Source organism: Mandrillus leucophaeus, unplaced genomic scaffold (genome assembly GCF_000951045.1).
Source record: "Mandrillus leucophaeus isolate KB7577 unplaced genomic scaffold, Mleu.le_1.0 Scaffold197, whole genome shotgun sequence".
NCBI classification, from domain to species: domain Eukaryota; kingdom Metazoa; phylum Chordata; class Mammalia; order Primates; family Cercopithecidae; genus Mandrillus; species Mandrillus leucophaeus.
Window position 1 is genome coordinate 1,657,414 of NW_012101998.1, and position 5,983 is coordinate 1,663,396.

The 5,983-nt window shown below is 42.4% G+C and overlaps 1 pseudogene; it reads left to right on the top strand.

Moving 5' to 3' along the window:
* Nucleotides 1-230: 230 nt before the first annotated feature.
* Nucleotides 231-2,376, top strand: LOC105538698 (annotated as a pseudogene).
* The last annotated feature ends 3,607 nt before the right edge of the window (nt 2,377-5,983 follow it).

Here is a 5,983-nt window from a genome sequence, read left to right on the forward strand (position 1 = left end):
GAAAGGGAAAGCAAGCAGAGAGAGCACTGCAGAGGCCATGGAGGAGGGGATGTGGGGAGGAGGTATCACTGTGACACAGCTGTGGTAGTAAGAGCAGCGATGCATGGTGGAGTATGAGGTGTGTTTGTATCTGACTGTGAATTCTTTGTGGAAAGGGAGTGAAAGAGATTTGAGCCAATTGTTTACATTATTGGATTGAGGAAGTAAAGGATGGTAGTGACCCTTTCGAGATGAGGGTACCAGAAGAATCAGGCTGGAAGTTGGGGAAGGAGGGATGTCAGTCCCCGCCCTGCCAGATCTCAGATTCTGTGGACACAGTTGCGGAATGTGAGTCAGGTGCCAGATGGCCTTGGTGCTGAGTGTGAATTGATAGGAGCCTATGGAGGGACGGCAGTTTATTTCCTTCCTCCTGCTCTGGTTCATTTGGACCCCACTGAAGACCGGGTGGAGGTTTCTGCAGCCGACATCAATAAAGTGGTGACAGAGAGCACCAATTGCAATCCAAATTCCTACTGCTGAGGATTCATTGCGGGCTTATTCATATGGCCAAAGAGAAACTGCAGGAGCAAAGGCTGTGTACCTGGAGAATTCATGCATTTCCCATTACTTTCCAGCGGGGAGGGGAGGACAGACCTCCCCCAAGTTAGTCAAATAAGAGACCCAGCAGCAGTATAACAGTTCATGACAAGAAGGGGGATTGGAAAGAAAGGTAACTGTTTTCCAGGAGATGGTGGGGCTGTCCATGCCACTCCTGGAAGATTTGGCTACAGACTCAGAGATAAGGATGCTTCTAAGTTCCCACAGTCGGTATGTGAACCCAACTGAGGATCAGAAGGACTCTGTATGGTGAATGCACCACCATGTTTTGCAGAAAGCATAGTGTTTCCAAGGAAATCTCAGGAAAATTACAAAGTCTATAACTTGAGCAACAGTTGGACCCTCATTTGTTGGGGCAAAGGAAAAAAATTATAAATATTATCTGTGTCACTAACATGGGTTTATTACACTTCTTCTACCTCCAAATGCACTTTGCCTTGAATTCTTACCAAAAACCCGTGTCCTGGCAATACAGCAGCCTTACACTTCCCTACACATGGCACTGCTGGGAGACTCAACCTGCAACTCCATCACGTGAGAGTGGGGTGTGCTTGAAGTCTTTCATCAAGAAAAAAATGCAAATTGGTATCCATCTGGTCAGATGATGAAACTGTTTTGTGTCCAAAATGTTAACAATAAAGTTCACTTCCTTGTAAACGACAATTTTATAAAATTATAAGTAAATTGTCTTTGCAAAAAATTAATTGTGAGTTATCGCTTGGACTCCAGTCACACAGGGGTCTGTCCATGTTCCAGGAGTAAGGGTGTACTTTCATTTATTGTATTATACTCGTACCCCAACTTTTTTGGACCTCATGCAGCTTTAGCGAACAGCAGTTTCTCTAAGCTGATAAGGTTACAATGCTGTGGAATGAAAAAGCCACTGCTGGCTTGTAATAGCGAGAACAGATGTTAACAAGACAAGAACTTCCTGCTATGGGGAACAAAGGCTGCATTGCACTGCAACCAATGGAGAAAATACTGTCATTTGTTCAATTATCAAAACATAGCCCCATTTATGATATAATTTGGAATTCTGGTTCTACTGAGTTTTATGCTATATATGGTTTTATGCCTGCCAAAGCTATGATTTTCAACCTGAAATGTGATCTTGTGTTTGACCTTGGAACTGGTGCTCTAAGGCAGCCTATTTGACCCTTGTGGCCATATATTAATACTAACTGGATTCAGAAATCTGAAGAACAAACGTGAGTGTGGGATATTAAAAGCTACAAACTTATTTCCAAACAAGTAGCCTCTGTTCATACATATTATGCTAGGTACCTAGATGGGAGCACCTTTTACTATCACACATGCTCCCAGGTTGTGTGTTAATAATGGATACAAGCTTTGACATTATACCAGTCCTGTCCTGCATGAGTAAGATGTGTCATCAAATGTAGAAATACGGCAGGTTTCTTGGCAGCCATTTCTGGATGTACTATTTCCAGCAAAAGCAGTAACTTACCAAGCAGTTCCAAGTGAAGCACCCAACTAGGAACCTAACTTTACAATGACTGATAGACTCCCAGCTTTAAGAAATAAACCAATCACCAATTCTAAGCTGCATAAAGAGAAATCACCCCAGAATAAGAAATCACAACCAGGAAATGATAAACCATTATCAAAAGCAGCCCTGAAAAATCAAAGGAAATATAAAGCTAAGAAAACTGCAAAGCAGGAAGTAAGAAGTGACAAGAGTCCAGATTTGACACCTACCCCTGTCCCGCAGAGCACACCCTGAAATACAGTGTCTCAGTTAACATCTGGAAACACTGAGATAGATGAAAATCCAAGAACCTAAAAAGCCAAAAGCAACTGACTCTCAGTTAACATCTGGAAATCCTGAGATAGACGAAAAATTCAAGAACCTAAAAATCCAAAAGCAGCTGAACCTCAAAGAACACAGCAATTGAAACATAGCTAGAAAAACAATGAGTTAGAAAAATAAAAGATACTTCCCTTCTCCAAGAGCTGGAAGATTTGAAAATGGTTACTTAAAGATTCACAGAGAGCAGATTTATTAGAATAAATCCATAGAAACACATCTGGGTTAAATCCAGGAGAGCACCCTGAATATCCATCTACCCACACTTAATGCTCAAACATTATATTAACCATTTACCTAAGCTTTTGCACATTTGGGAAATTATGTATTAATGACCACTAAGTTAACATCTTTCAATGCAAGTTATAGAAAATATACATATGAATTTCTTAGATAAGTTTGATAGACTAAAAGACAAATATCTTGACATTCAGTAGAGACCAGTATTTACTATATAAATGAATATGGGTATTTTAAACTAAAACGAATAAATGTAACTCATTAGATCATAATCCAAAAGAAGTCAATAAAAACAAGGCAAACAAAAGTTTGCTTCTGTAACTTTAGAATGAATATTTGTTTCTTTCTCTTCAACTTATATTCACTCACTGATATGCTTTGGATGTTCATCTCTTCCAAATCTCATGTCGAAATGTGATCCCCAATGTTGGATGTGGGGCCTAATGGAAGGTGTTTGTGTCATGGGGGTGGATTCCTCATGAATGGCTTAGTGCTGTTCTCATGATAGTGAGTTCTCACAAGATCTAGTTGTTTCCACCGTGAGTGGAAGCTTCTGAGGCCTCACCAGAAGCAGATGTCAGCACCGCACTTCTTGTACTATCTTCAGAACCATAAGCCAATTAAAAGTGTGTGGCACCTCCCCCTGCCCTCTTGCTCCCACTGTCACCATGTGACATGCCTGCTCCCCTATTCACCTTCCACCATGATTGTAAGCTTCCTGAGGCCCTCACCAGAAGCAGATGCCAGCACCACACTTCCTGTACTCTCTGTAGACCTATGAGCCAATTAAACTTCTTCTTTTCTTTATAAATTGCCCAGCCTCAGGCATTTCTTCATAGCAATGCAAAAATGGCTTAATACAGAAAATTGGTACTGGGGAGTAGGGCATTGCTATAAAGACCTGAAAATGTGGAAGCAACTTTAGAACTAGGTAACCGACAGAGGTGAGAAGAGTTCGGAGGGCTCTGAGGAAGACAGGAAGATAAGGGGAAGTTTGGAACTTCTTAGAGACTAATTAAATGGTTGTGACCAAAATACTATTAGAAATATGGATAGTGAAGGCTAGGCTGACAAGGTATCAGATGGAAATGAGGAATTTATTGGGAACTGAAGCAAAGGTCACCCATGTTACACTCTCCCAAATAATTTGGTTTCATTGTGTTCATGTCCTAAGGATCCATGGAAACCTGATCTTAAGAGTGATGACTTAGGGTATTTTGCAGAAGAAATTTCTAAGCAGCAAAATGTTCAAGAAGTGGCCTGGCTGCTTCCAAAAACCTATAATCAGATAAGGGAGCAAAGGAATGACTTAAAGTTGGAATTTATGTTTAAGAGGGAAGCGGAGTATAAAAGTTTAGAAAATTTGTAGCCTGGCCATGTAGCAGAGAATTTAACCAGGCTGCAGAGAAACCACTTGCTAGAGAGATTAGCATGACCACAACAGAGCCAAGTGCTAATATCCAAGACAATGGGGAAAAGACCCCAAAGGCATTTCAGAGATCTTGAAGGCAGTACTCCCCATTACAGGCCCAGAAGCCTAGGAGGAAAAAAATAATTTCCGGAGCCAGACCTGGGACACCACTGCCCTCCACAGGTTTGGGATGCTGCTTCCTGCATCCTGCCTGCTCCAGCTCCAGCTGCAGCTCATAAGTCCCCAGGTATACCTCAGGCCACCACTCCAGAGGTTGCAACCCATATGCCTTGGTGGCTTATGTGGTGTTAAACCTGCGGGTGCACAGAATGCAAGAATGAAGGAAGCTTGACAGCTTCTACCTAGATATTAGAGGCTATATGAGAAAGCCTGGGTGCCCAGATAGAGGCCTGCTGCAAAGGCAGAACCCCCACAGAGAACTTCCACCAGGGCAATGCTGAAGGGAAATGTGGGGTTGGAGTCCACATGTTCAAGTCACCACTGGGGCACTGCCTAGTGGAGCTGTGGGAAGGGAGCCACCACCATCCAGACCCCAGAATGGTAGATACACCAGCATCGTGCAGCCTATGCCTAGAAAAGGCATAGGCACTCAACTCCAACCCATGAGAGGAGCTATGGGGGATGAATCTTGCAGAGACACAGAGGCAGAGCTGTCCAAAGCCTTTGGAGCCCACCCCTTGCACCAGTGTGCCTTGCATATGGGACATGGAGTCAAAGGAGATTATTTTTGAGCTTTAAAATTTAATGACAGCCCTGTTGGGTTTCAGACTTCTGCGGACTTATTGCCTCTTTCTTTGGGCCAATTTATCCCTTTTGGAAGGGTAATATTTATCCAATGCCTGTAGTACCATTGTATCTTGGGAGGAGATAACTTGTTTTTATTTTATGGGCTTGTAGGTAAAAGGAGATGAGCTTCAGATGAGACTTAGTACTTTGAACTTGATGCTGGAATGAGTTAAGACAGAAGAGCTGGCAGGGGAGGATTGTATTTTGTAATGTAAAAAGAACATGAGATTTAAGTGGCCTGGGGAGGAGTTACAGAGTTTAGATGTTTGCCCCCTTCAAATCTCATGTTGAAATGTAATACCCAATGTTGGAGGTATGACCGAATGGGAGGCGTTTGGATCATGGGACAGATCCCTCATGAAGGCCTTGGTGCTGTCCCCTTGATAAGTGAATTCTCACAAACTCTGGTTGTTTTAGTGTGTGGCACCTCTTCCCTCTCTCTCTTGCTCCCACTTTCACCATGTGAGATGCCTGCTCCCCCTTCACCTTCCACAATGTGTGGAAGCTTCCGAGGCCTCACCAGAAGCAGATGCCAGCACCAAACTTCTTGTACTATGTTCAGAACCATAAGCCAATTAAACCTCTTTTATTTTTCAATTACCCAGCCTCATATAGTTCCTTATAGCTGTGCAAAAATGGCCTAATACATTCACCGAATTGCTTGACATAAACTGAAGCAGTAAATTTGGGGAAAACCGAATTTCTTTCTAGTCCACTACCTTAGGAGGGCCTTAAAATTCCATTAGTGCATTTTTAAACCAGGACTCAGGCCTCGCTCTATTCAATGAGTGTATATATTTGAGGAGCCTCAGAAGAGTCTGAATACGCAGTCAAGTGTTGTCATTCTCCTCATGAAAGGAATTTGGGCAATCTCTTTGATGGAACAGTCAGTGATGGAGCTGGACACACAATTCTGGTGTGCTGAGCCACTCATTTATTTATGCATACTTATTTTGTGCCTCCTACAAGCTAATCTTTGTGTGAATACAGCCAAGATATCATGAAAAGTCCCATGTGGAGTCTGTTTGGAAGGACATTAGTAATACATTTGAAAGGTTCCAGCAGATAACACAACTGAAAAAAAAAAAAAAAAAAAAAAA